At 37.0% G+C, this 12,771-nt stretch overlaps 1 pseudogene; it reads left to right on the top strand.

The window, feature by feature from the left end:
* The first annotated feature begins 10,328 nt into the window (after positions 1–10,328).
* LOC147452469 (uncharacterized) lies at positions 10,329–12,028 on the top strand (annotated as a pseudogene).
* The last annotated feature ends 743 nt before the right edge of the window (positions 12,029–12,771 follow it).

The raw sequence follows: 12,771 nt of genomic DNA, 5'->3' as shown, positions 1-12,771 counted from the left end.
TATTACCCTTGGGAGTGAATAGTGAGGTTTAATATTAAATGAAGATCTACCTGTTTATGCTTTCAAACTTATCTCATACTAAAAAAATTTGCACACTAGATGAAGATAATGGACAAATCATAATTAAAATAGCTTACAAGATACCCATGAGAACCATAGTATGTACAAGAGCTAATACAATCCATGAAGATCCTACTATGTACAAGAGTGACAACAACCTTATACTAGAATCATGTGGACTATGGGCAGTTCAGATATATGATCAAAATATACAACATCTTTTGGCCCCCTAAAACTAGGGTCTATACCCAGGGGTCTAATCCTACCTAGGTAGACTACCTTAGACACTTGATCAAACACCCAATGATTTTGTGATACTTGAACACCATCTATTATAATGGTTTCATATGGACTCTTTGTTCCAATGAAGAAGTAGACTTCAATAACCCAAAGTGCTTTAGCTCACTTGAGTCTCTTCATATCCAATGCAAAACCTCATAGCTCTCCCACACAATTAAGGAAGATTCCACAAGACCCTGACCAACTGATCCCCCAAGTGGGAGGAGAAAACATTGTGTCTAGTAACTTCATCACATGAACCATGAACCTGCGCTTTGTTTGATGGAAGTCTTCCTGCATTGATAGGGAAATTATCTCTCTTTCTTTTTCTTTTATTTTCAATACATCTCACAATTGAAATTTTCAAAAACCACCTATTTCAACCCTATACCTTAAACTTTTCTTAGGTTCAGAATCTCATTTAACACATGCTCTAAGGTTCCCGACCTGCCGTCACTAAGTCAAGATGGGATCCTTGATAGGTCTCTAGGTCTAGTAAAAAAAAGTCCTTAAGTAAGAAAAATTCAAGAAATAGACCTTTTGCATTGGCAATGGTTTGGACTATAGCCCTAGAAAAAAACCTAGTCCTGTCTCGCGAGCAGAAATGGAACAAAATCTAAAAGCTCCAAAAACTTTTTGGCCCTATAACTTTTGCAAATGGGTTAAGATATCCATGCACAACACTTTTTCCCTCTATGTGACTGAAGGCAGAGCCGTTGGTGGACTCCTCTTCCACTGAAGAAGTCTTCTAACATTAGTGCACGGGAATGGATAGTTATCCGACTAATTGGGTCCACCTGTCTATAATCCACAACCTTAGTCAATCCCCACATACCACCCCACACTCACACACGATTCTTTATTTTTTTAATTACTAGCACATTCCTTGAATATTTAAACTAATAGTTCCTTTAAATTTCCCATCTCAGTGATTCGTTAAAACAAGTATTGAAAACAATATTGAAAACATTCTTTATCAAACAAATACCTGTAAACTTAAAACAGGATACGATCAACCAAAACATTGACAACTCAAGATCACCCATTTCTTATTCATAATTTGGGGTGAAAATATCACCTAAAATTTTTGGGCACCCATACACCAAACTAGATGCCCATACAACCGGGCGGCTCCCATAGGATAAGAAAACAGTAACCTAACTTATGTAGAAACATCAAGACATGTCGGAGTAGAGACTCATGGTTCAAGGAGGTGGCTGACTTAAAAGTGTCTTTATAGCCATCCTTATTTATTAAAATATACCAAGGAGTTGGGGATGTCTTTCCTAGCTCAACCAGAATAACCAAAACATTTCTTTCTTAGTTTAATAAACAAATACACGATGTTTCTTAGAAGTTACCCTTCCATTTTTGGCCAGTTTAATAGCTCCTACTTACCTTTCTACCTTTTAACGGATGTAGTGTTATAACTTAAAAAAGAATTTTGATCTACTTATGAAATTAATTTATAACCAAGACCCACCTGTGTCTGATTAGTAATCTGCTGAGGCTTGAAGGCAAGAATACTCTCGTCCGTTTGCCTTCTGCTTGGATCGGCTTCGTGATCATGTGTGGCCCTGGCTCTCTTTGTGTTTCTATCATCCTCTTTATTTGGCTGATTTGCCCGGGTCTTCTTGGGAGCCATGATCTTTATCCTTATAAAATGATGTCTAACCATTAGGTAATTTATCAAAACTCAAACTTACCTAGAATTTTTATAATGTACTTTTATCAATTATCTTTATTCCTTTTTACTAAAAACGTAGGGCAATTCATTGGATTATAGTATTATAAATAGATTCTTGTGGGTAATTTCATTCTCAAAAATTATATATATCTTAATTTAGCAATATGAATCCATGCCTACTTTTTGAAAAACTAATTTTCTAGCTTTTTCCTTTAGTTTGCAGTCAAAATTAGTAACTTTTTGATTTGTTAATTTTCTAGCTACTTATATGCATAAGATGTTTTATTATAGATTTTTTATAAGCTTTCTAAGGTCTAATAATTATCTTATAATTTTTGAGTAATCATCCTAATTTTGTCCGTTTAAACAAGGTCAAAAATAGTTTGTTTTTTACTTAATAATTATTTAAAATAATTATCTAATGAAGATATATTTATCTCAGCTTTCTAACATAGTAATATATCTCAAAAAATTATCTTGAAAATTTCTAAGTAAGTTTATTAATTATTCACATTATTGTTTTAGCTAAAAAAGAGTATTTCAGTATTATATAAAAAACATATTTAATAATAATGGGATAATTTTTACCACTTTTTATCACTATAATATACCTCTCAAAATTATCCTAGCTTTTAGATAAAATAAACAATTTAAGAAAAAGTAATTAGCAAAACTAATTAAATAGCTATGAGATAATTATCATGGGTTTTTGACACTATAATATTTTTCTCAAAATTATCTCACTAAATTTTAAATTTATTAATTATTATGCTTAATTTTTAATTGAAGATATATTATTTAAGCAAAAGTAATAAACAAAACTAGTTAACTAATGATGAGATAATCATCATGGATTTCTATTACTATAATAATTCTTTAAAAATTATCTCACCATCTTTTATACTTCTTTACTAACTATCTTGCTTAATTTTTAGCTAAGAATAAAAAAAATTAAGTAAAAGTAATAAGTAAAACTAATTTACTAATTATGGGATAATTATCATGGGTTTTTAACACTCTAATCTTCCTTTGAAAAGTATCTCACTTGCTTCTAAACTCATTTACTAATTATCTTGCTTAAGTTTTAGCTAAAAATAGAGAATTTAAGCAAAAGTAATTAGTAAAACTAGGTAATAAATTATGAGATAATTATAACAATTTTTTGACACTATTATCTATCCTTGAAAATTGACTCATGATTTAATTATATTCCTAAAATTTCCATCAATTTTAGGCTAAAAACATAGAATTTTTGTCTCATTAAATACTAAGATTAATTAGAATTTTTAATGTAATTTTCATAGCTTCCTAATAGTGTGTACAAGCTTTGAAAATTAACTCATAAATATCTAAGTTTAATTGATATATTTCCCCTTACTTAAGACCAAAATTAAGCAATTTCAATCCTAATATAGGTTAATAATTAATAAGATTACTAATCATAATTAGAGATTAAGTATTCAAAAGTATAATAACATAGAAGAGTGTAATTAATAGTAGAGAGATTAAATATTTCCTAATTAATAAGATAATTAGAAAAAATAGATATAAATTAATATACCTTTCACTAATCTAATTAATTACCTTGATTAATAAGTTAGTGGTTTTCTCTCTTACTGATCTTTGAGAAAAATCTCTCTAAGCACGAGATATTTTGCCAAGGTCTCCGAGTTTGTCTGAAAACGTGAAGCCTAGGGCTCGCGTAAGGGTCTATTTATAGATTTTTTTGACATGCAGGGCTGAAATTAGCAGTTTTCCAGCTTCTCAAGCAGCCTTTCATCTCCCCCTAGCACCCCCTGCTGCTAAATCTTTCCTTGGCAGGTTCATCATATCACCCCACAACATGCCCAGCTTGGTTGGTCAAAACTGCTAACTGCAATTCACTTTAATGATTTAACTGGAAATATCTGGCCCATGTGCTTAAATTATCTACTATGCTATGTGAAAAGTCCATGTGATTCAATAATTATAATATTTTCAATTATTTTATTTAGTTAAAGTGATTGTGAAAACTTTCGACAAGGATTTAGGGGTCAATTCTGATCCGAATTTGATTTTGAAAATTTCCAGCTGAAGTAAAATTGTGCTTAAGAAATTAAAAATACCAATTTTGACTACGATCAAGATAATGGTTTAGTATTTTGGATATCTAGTGCTCTTAAATAAAACTTAGTGTGCATTTTTCTACTTCTAGAAAGGTGGAAACCTTACAATTCCCCCCTTCCTAGTCGTTGCACACCCTCGTGCAACCTTTTTCTTTGTCTTTGTCAGCAGCTGGTCTTCATGTAGATGTGCTTGAGTCTTTAGCAGTCCCGGGGGATTCACTCTATATACAAAACACGATGCCACCTGCGAGCAGACAACTTTGATAAAACCCCTATATACGAATCATATTAGGGAATATGACCCCCCTTTCTACGCTTATACGAAAGTCAATGCAAAAAACTATCATACCCCTATCTTACATATAAAATTTAGGTCTCACATGATCTAACTAAGTAAAACTAGTCAAAGAGCGTGTAGCATAGTGACTGGCAATGTACTAAGGATCCACTTTTGTTGATAACTAGATGTACCCTCAATGTGTCTTAGTTTGACTTTCAAACTATGTGCCCGTCGAGCCTGCACTCTAGCTACTCGTCCAATTTTGATCAATCTAAATTACTAAAAAAACATGGTTATAAAGTTGTGCTAGGTTCTCCGTGTAAATTTGCATCTATACAAACTCTTTATAGCTTTCATCCCTCAACAAATGAACTATAATAACAAAACAAGTAATTGATACAAAGTACTATTGGTTCTTGCATGTATCTTGGTCGCTATTGACTCACAAGTTTGAGGGAAGACTCTTTTGGGAAGCAATGATTTTGAAACACAAAAACTTCCTCTCATTTTTTTGTTTTCTCACTCCACCCCCCCCCCCCCCCCTCCCGCCCCCTAAATATGATACCCCCTCCCTTATTTTTAAGCTTAGGAGATAAATTATTGAGGACCTACCCCTAACTTATACGCTTATGTAACTTGCAGAAAAACCCCCCTCCCCTGCACTTACGGGGTGCGATAAGTTTTCCATGGTGAATCCCCCGGGTTAGCAGTCGAATGTTATTTTCTCCAGAGTCTTTGTGCATGGACCACCATATCTGCTTGGATTGCCAACTCCTTGAAAGGGTTGTTCATGATTGTGCTCTGGCAGGCAATATGGCGTACCGGACATATCCTTTGTAAGTGGATTAAAGATGGTTGAATCCATCTCAAAGAATCCCGTCATGAATGCCTCCTCAAGTGTTTGCATGTGGTGCAAGGGCAAGAACAGTGTCTATGGTGAGCATTCCGACGATTATGTTCCTGTTGGGGACTTTTGTCTCTAGATTCCATTCTATGCCTTTGGTCCCCTCAAGGAAAACATGCCATGGATGCTCGGCTGCTTTGATGTCCTCGAATGCGGTGATGCAAGTGATAATCATCTTTGCTATCTTTACCAACATTTGACATGTGAGATCCGTGACATTGCACATCTGTTTTATCACTTCTTGAAGGTATGAACCATGTAGTTCTCTGTGGGCTGGAAATTGTTGGTCGGCTTTAATAGAACATGGTAGTTTAGAACCGACGACCTTTTGCTTTGCCAAGTTAAGTAGTTGTCCTAGGATAGTTGTCTTGGAATCGGGAAATATGTTGGGTCGATCTTGATATGTTGCACTGCACTCTTGTACATGGTCTCATTTAATGGTCCCTTTTCAAACCACTTCTTGCACCATAGGGGTTGATTCTGTAAGATAGTTAGCACCTGCTCAGCTATCACAGGAACATCGTTATTGGCCCCCTTTGTGTTTGGCTCAAGAGTGAGCAATAGTTTCCGAAGGATCCTACACTTCCAAGATCCATTTCTTGATCTCCTCTCTTGCATGAGGAGTCTCCTTTGTAGCTTCAAAATCATGGAGGCCTCCCTCAATAGATGTACTTGGAAAATCTAATGGGGGTAGGTGTACCCTTGTGGTTACTGGTTCTATTGTTGGTGTTTGTGGTACAGGTGCAATAGCTTTGAGTTGGAGGGCACTGAATGCTAGCTCTTTCTGCTGTAACTCCAAAGAATTTTTTTCAGATTGGGCAGCTAGATATGCCTGTGCTCTTGCTAGGTGGTCCTTGAGCTTCTAAGTTTATTGATCTTTTTTATCTTGGATAGCCCAATGCCCTATAGTCATGATCTATCATTCATATGTTTCCTGGCCTAGCTCATCTTTTACTACCTTTAGTTCTTCTAACAGTGCAGCTAGAGCTTGTCATGTGGAAGCTGGAGTTGGTGTGTCTTGAATTTCTAGTAGCTTTGACAAAGTGTTCTTGATGATAGTGCAGCTAGAGCTTGTCATGTGGAAGCTGGAGTTGGTGTGTCTTGAATTTCTAGTAGATTTGACAAAGTGTTCTTGATGACAACACCATAGGACTCAACGAGCTTCAAATTATTTTGCTGCTCCTAGAAAAGGGCCTATCTTATATTATTAGTATGTAATCAAGAAGTAGTTAGTCAGCAATTAGTAAGTTGTTAGGCAAGAGTTAGTCAGTAAGATGTCAAGCGATAGTTAGTCATAAGTTAGGAAATGACATATTGTGAGGGGTGTGCCTTTTTGGCAAAGAGTATGTATCTTTTGGCGCCCTGAGAGGGGATGTATGAGGAATGGACAAAACTAACTAAGAGAGGTGGCAGTTATCTAGCAACCTGTGTACAATGTTCTATTTCCTGTGTTCTTCATAATGAGTTCCTATCTATATTTAAACTTGGTTTTCATTGTTGTAATTGTACGAAATGGATGTTGAATGCTATGATGGAGAGAGGATAAGCATTTGTCCATGTATTTCCTTCATGCTATTGGGGTTAGATGTTATCAAGGATATATCAGAGTCACTACAGAGACAAATTAGGGTCCCTTTCTACCAACCCCATTACACTTTGGTGATCCTGCAAATGTATCAAAGAAGGTCCTTGCCTATTGCGTGATTGAAGGGGTAGTTTGATGCTAGAGGGTGAAAGTATTGAGTTACTTTACGAATTTCGACATTGGGTTTCAAAGGAAGAAGAAAGGGAGGAATACAATATATTGTCCTGCAAGAGTATTATCCATGGTTTCCTAGAGATGTGCAGGCGGTGATCAAGAAAAAAGTGAAGCTTCTCTTTGGATCTATGGTCCCATTTGGTATCTCCAATCTTCATGCGAGGAAAGCCTTCTTGAATTCAAGATTGGTGTGGAGGTATCTTGAAATCCAAAGGCGGCACGCACTCAGGTGATTGGCGTCATGAAGATAGGCTTTAATGTATAAGTGGAGATGATAAAAGTCGACCACCTATAGGACATCCATATTGGACAAGGTTTCCTTTGAGGAATAGAAAATTTAATGAGACATCGGTAGCAATAGAGGAAGATGAACAAGGAAACCAATTCACTCCTAAAAGTTTAGTCAACACACCTTCGAAAGAAACAAAGAATTTTGAGCAACAAAGGAGGTCTTGAATCTAAATTTACATTGATTTGTTGGGGCTTGGGCACTCAACAAAACATTTTGACCACGGAGAAGACTTCAGTTTGCAGAACAACCGGCACCCTTACGATTTGATCCTCTCAAGGAAACCAACTGTGTACCAATACCTTTACCAATACAATAGCCACCTACACAGTTAACCTTTGCAATGTCTCAACCTGCACCCAATTCTAGATTGGTAGCAGCTAAGTTAAAAAAAAAGTCAAAGGAGGATGCTGACAACCACGTGGGGTAGTTCAAGACTAGGTGGATGGAAAGTGGGTACAATATGACCCACAATGGACGCACCAAAAAGGAGCATTTTCTCGCCATGTTGCAAGGGAAGGCTATGGTATAGTTTACATAGTATGGTATTACAACTTTTCCAGCATATGAAGTTTTCAAGATAAGATTCTTCGCAAGGTTCAGGGAGGAGAAGATCCCTGAGGATATCTTGATCAAGATGAGGAGTATGAAACAAAAGAAATTATTGGTGGAAGATTATGCGAGAAATTCAAGAACCTCAACAATAGGCTGTTGGCAGACCAAAGGCCATCCTTTGAACATTTGGGGGATTATTTCTGTCGAGGATTAAATAAGGAAGAGGTGTGATTGTGAATGAAGACCACTTTAAAGAGTTAGTGGAGTCTGTCATGAGAGCTAAAAGGAGGTATGTAAGCCTTGAGAAAAGGAGAAGATCTTCCAAGAAGGAAGATTCAGAATCAAAAAGTGATGCAGAGGATGAGGAGGCTGATAGTACCTCAAATAAGGAAGACTCAGAATCTGACATGGAATCTGATGATGAAAACAGTGGGTGGTCTGAGAAAAAGAAGAAGACAAGCAAGAGTAAGAAGAAGAAAAAGTTTTCCAAGAAGGAGAAGGCTAAAGACAAAAGAGAAAAGAAAAGGGAACCAAGATAGCAAGGATCAGGAAGGGATCAGTAAGATGATCTTTGAGCATTTGAAGACAATGAGACTTACAAAGCTAGGAATGCCAGAAAGGCCCTACTACCACACATGTCAAGTGTTTGGACATCGTTTTGATAAATGTTGGTATAATCCGAATTTTTGAGGTCCCTGAAAGGGTATAGTAGAGTATGAATACACATGTAGTTAATGTAATGGTTGTAGGGGCAAATCAAGACCGATCACCGAATTTTTAGATTTGGGATAACCCTGTGCCTAATCAAAGATTTCAAAATCCGAGAGGTTGGAATAACAAAAGGAATTAACAGGGAGCTAGTAGTAGTCAATTGTGTACTTATTGTGGGATAGTAGGACATTGGCAGGGTCCTGACTGCTCCTTGTGGTGTAAACAATGCATGAAAAGAGGCATCCCTATAATCCGGTATAACAACAAATTAGATAAATCTCAACAACAACTCCCAAAACAATTGAATGTTGTGATTTTGGAATAAATTTTTCACGAGAAGCCTGAAGACTCTTTGAAGACCTTTGGAACATACTTGATGCAATCCTGACACAAGCTGTGGACTATTGCAGCACAGAAATATTTGTGAATCATTTCCATTGTGATTGTACCAAATGTATTCAGATTGAGGAAGTCTTGGAGGAAGAGCAGATCCTTGGAGCCATGGTCGTGACTAGGGTAGGTAATAAGATGGATAAGGAGAAAGTTTTGAAGAGTGGGACAATACCACCTATTGATTGGGAAAGTGAGGATCAAATTAAGAGAGGAGTGGTTAAGGAGATTAATAAGGTGCAGAAGAAGCAAGGGGTACAAATCACCAATCCAATGCTAACACCAAAGTATGTTCCTGGAGTATCCAAATGTGGTCATTAAGAAGTCAGTTGTAAGGCTCCTGAATAGCTTTTGATAGTACCCAGTAAGGAAGTGGATAAGATGTCTAAAGCATTTTTTGAGGCTTAGATGGATGCTCCTACTCAAATTAGCCTAAAATAGATATTGGATTTGGTCCCAAAATTGTTGATCAATTTCTTCAAAGTTTTGCTTAACAGTATGCAGGAGGCCATCAAAGGGCCCAAAGCAAGGAGAAGTCACATGTCAGGAACCTGATGTTGCAAAATTAGAACCTGCTGATGCGGATTACAAGGTTCCTGTTATTATCGGTGTGAAAATGGGGCAGCAATATATACCAAGAGCATTAATTGATGGAGGATCTGGGGTGAATGTGTTGCCAGAAGATACTTGCAAGGAACTGAATATCACCCAATGGGATTCTGCCCCCTTCCAAGTAAAGATGGATGACTGGAGAGGAATTCACCCCTTGGGGATTGTCAGGAACCAGCAGATTGAGAATGGGGGACTTAAGTTTAAAGTGAATTTTGTTGTCTTGAAGCTGGAGAAGTCTTCACAAACATATCCAATGATATTGGGAAGGCCTTGGCTTAGAGCAACAAAGGTTAAACAACATTGGGGAGCTGACAGTGTGGTGTTGAGGCAGGGAAACAAAAAAGTCAATATGAGGATGGTGCCCAGTGAGGTTCTTTCATCCAATTGTAGGCCTTTGCATGCAGATAGTATAAATATGGCTCCAGAGCTTGAGGAGGATGAAGAGGAAGAATTTTTTGCGATTAAATTCTTATGTGATCCCAATTATTTGAGGTAGTTGTACAACATATTGCAGATAGGTATGTGTTAGATACTCTAAAACAGGTCAACTTTAAGCAAAAAGTTGAGAAAGAAGAAGCTGTTACCGGAGGAACTTGGTGTGGAGGAGGAACACAAATGGGAAGAAATCAAGGCAGAGTAAGATTTTGAAGAGTACCTGACCTAATCATCAAGATTGAAGCAAGATGATTTGGAAGATATGAACCTGGGATCAGATAAGGAACCTCGGATGGTTAAAGTCATACTGAGAAGTTTGATGCCTCAAACTATTCAAAAGCCTCAACCTATTCAAAAGGAAAGCGGGAGGCATGAAGGAGATGATCAGGTTATAACAGAGAAAGCAACAGACAACAAGGGGAAAAGTACCACGAAACTTAAAGAACATGTTGGGAAGGGTTCTACTCTAAAGACATATAAGGATTTGATTTTTGTAGGTTATTCTCATGAAGAATGTTTGGAAAGCATGGCTTGGATAAGGATATGGGTCTCCCAAATCTTTGGGAGGCAAATCTAGTGTCTTCAATAGAGGTAGCTATATTTACTCCAAGTTCTCTCAAGAAATCAATAAGGACTAAGAAGAGAAGATTGGAAGATGTATCAAAGCTAGTGAAAGAATCACATGTAGAAAATGTTGAAGTAGAAGAAAATGTGGCAGTGGAACCAGTTTTCAATGATATCTCGTACTCTAAAGTGCTTGAAGCATCAAATGTGTTGAAGGAGTTTATAGATCATCACAATGTTAATACTCCAATTTTTCTGAAGGCAAATGAGAAGTTAACTGTGGAAGTTGAAGAACTAAAGCATGTGTTAAGCAACAAGACTGTCAGTAGTATTGAGTTGGAGAAGTTGCAGGAAAATCTTAAGAAAACAGGAGAGAAGCTACAATAGCAGGAAGAAAGAAAACAGTTTTAATGTAGTCAGCTGAGCAGAAGGGAGAGTAATGCAAAATTGTATAAGGAGTGGCAATAAGAATGGACTAATGTGTTAAAAACAGAGCTCAATTTGTTGGCATCCACCAATGCTAGGTTGGAAGTGGATAATCGTGTTCTCCTTAATTGGGTAATTGCATTCAAGGATGTCGAGAACAAGATTAGGCAATGCACATATGATGAATTGGAAATTGATGGATGGTATATTCCTACTGAGGATGTGGAGCAAATGAAGATGGAGCTCATAAAGTAGGGGGACCAGAATTGGGCAGAGTTAGCTAAGAGAATGATAGTTGTTCTCTCTAAGCCCTATAAAGTGTTTGCAAAAGAGGAGAATAAGGAAGAGTATGAATTATTAAAAATGCAGCATGAGGAATTGAAGTAGAAGTATGGATTTCTTCTTGAGAAGTAGTCCAAAAAAGTATAAGGAGTCTTTTGGTTCTCTTGACTATGAGGATTTCTTCTTGAAAGCAAAGAAGAGCTCTATGGATCTTTTCAATTTCCCTAATGAAGATGAAGATCTAGACAAGACTCCAAAAGGTTCAACTCTTGCTTTGCTGGTTGAAGGTATTGCTAAATTTGTGGCTGGAGGTGATTTTGGTGAAGGGAGACTGCTTGGCACTGAAAAGGAAGAGTACATGGCTGGAGATGTTCCCGATGAACAACAAATGGGCTATAATCAGGGATGAAACCTTCAAGTGATTTCAAATAATGAAGTTGGGGAGTCATTGGACAACCTGACACATGAAGTATTTATTAAGGATGGCCACTAGGAAGATTTGCAGAAAGAGTATGATGCAGGTTTGATATCCTTGATGACACTAAAGAGTATTGATCAAGCAATAAGTGGGTCCAGGTCTCCAAAAAGTTCCTTTTTAGGTCCATCACATGTGCCAAGGGAAAAAGGGTCTATATTATATTTTTAGTATGTAATCAAGAAGTAGTTAGTCAACAATTAGTAAGTTGTTAGTCAGGAGTCAGTCAGTGAGCTATCATGTGATAGTTAGTCATAAGTTAGGAGAGGACATATTTTGAGGGGTGTGTTTTTTTGGCAAAGCGTATGTATCTTTTGGTGCCTTGAGAGGTGTTGTATGAGGAATGGACAAAACTCACTAAGACAAGAGAAAATTATCTATCAACTTGTGTACAATGTTTTGTGTGTTCTTCTTGATGAGTTCCTATCTGTATTCATTGTAATTATACAAGATGGATGTTGAATGTTGTGATGGAGCGAGGCTAAGTGTCAGCACATGTATTTCCTTCATATAATTGGGGTTAGAGGTTATCAGGGATATATCGAAGGCCCTACAAAGACAAATCAGGGTCTCTGTCTGCCAACCCCAATATACAGATCCTTCTCTAGCTCCTCTTCTAGCCTTTGTTGTTCTAACTACATTTGGCTATTTGTCACAATATGCTCTTGCAGGATCTGATGAATACTTGCAGTCTCCTTTCTTTCTTCTTGTAGGTCCTCTTTTAGCTTGATCTAGCTCTCTTGTAGATATTCAACTTGTTTGCTGGAGCCTTTGATGTGCTTCTTTGAGTGCATGAACTCCTGCTTTGGCATCTCTCACATCCAACTCCCACAGGTTGGATATGGCTCTTTGACATTAGATCTACAACTTTATATGCTCTAGATGTTTGTTTAGGTTGAACTCTTGGATTAGCTTATCACAATCTTCAACCATAGCTCTAGAGCGGGGTGATACTGGT

Source organism: Adiantum capillus-veneris, chromosome 8 (assembly GCF_014529385.1).
Source record: "Adiantum capillus-veneris isolate H3 chromosome 8, ASM1452938v2, whole genome shotgun sequence".
Classification (NCBI taxonomy): domain Eukaryota; kingdom Viridiplantae; phylum Streptophyta; class Polypodiopsida; order Polypodiales; family Pteridaceae; genus Adiantum; species Adiantum capillus-veneris.
The sequence above is the reverse complement of the archived record's forward strand: the minus strand, read 5'-3'. Positions and strand labels throughout refer to the sequence as shown.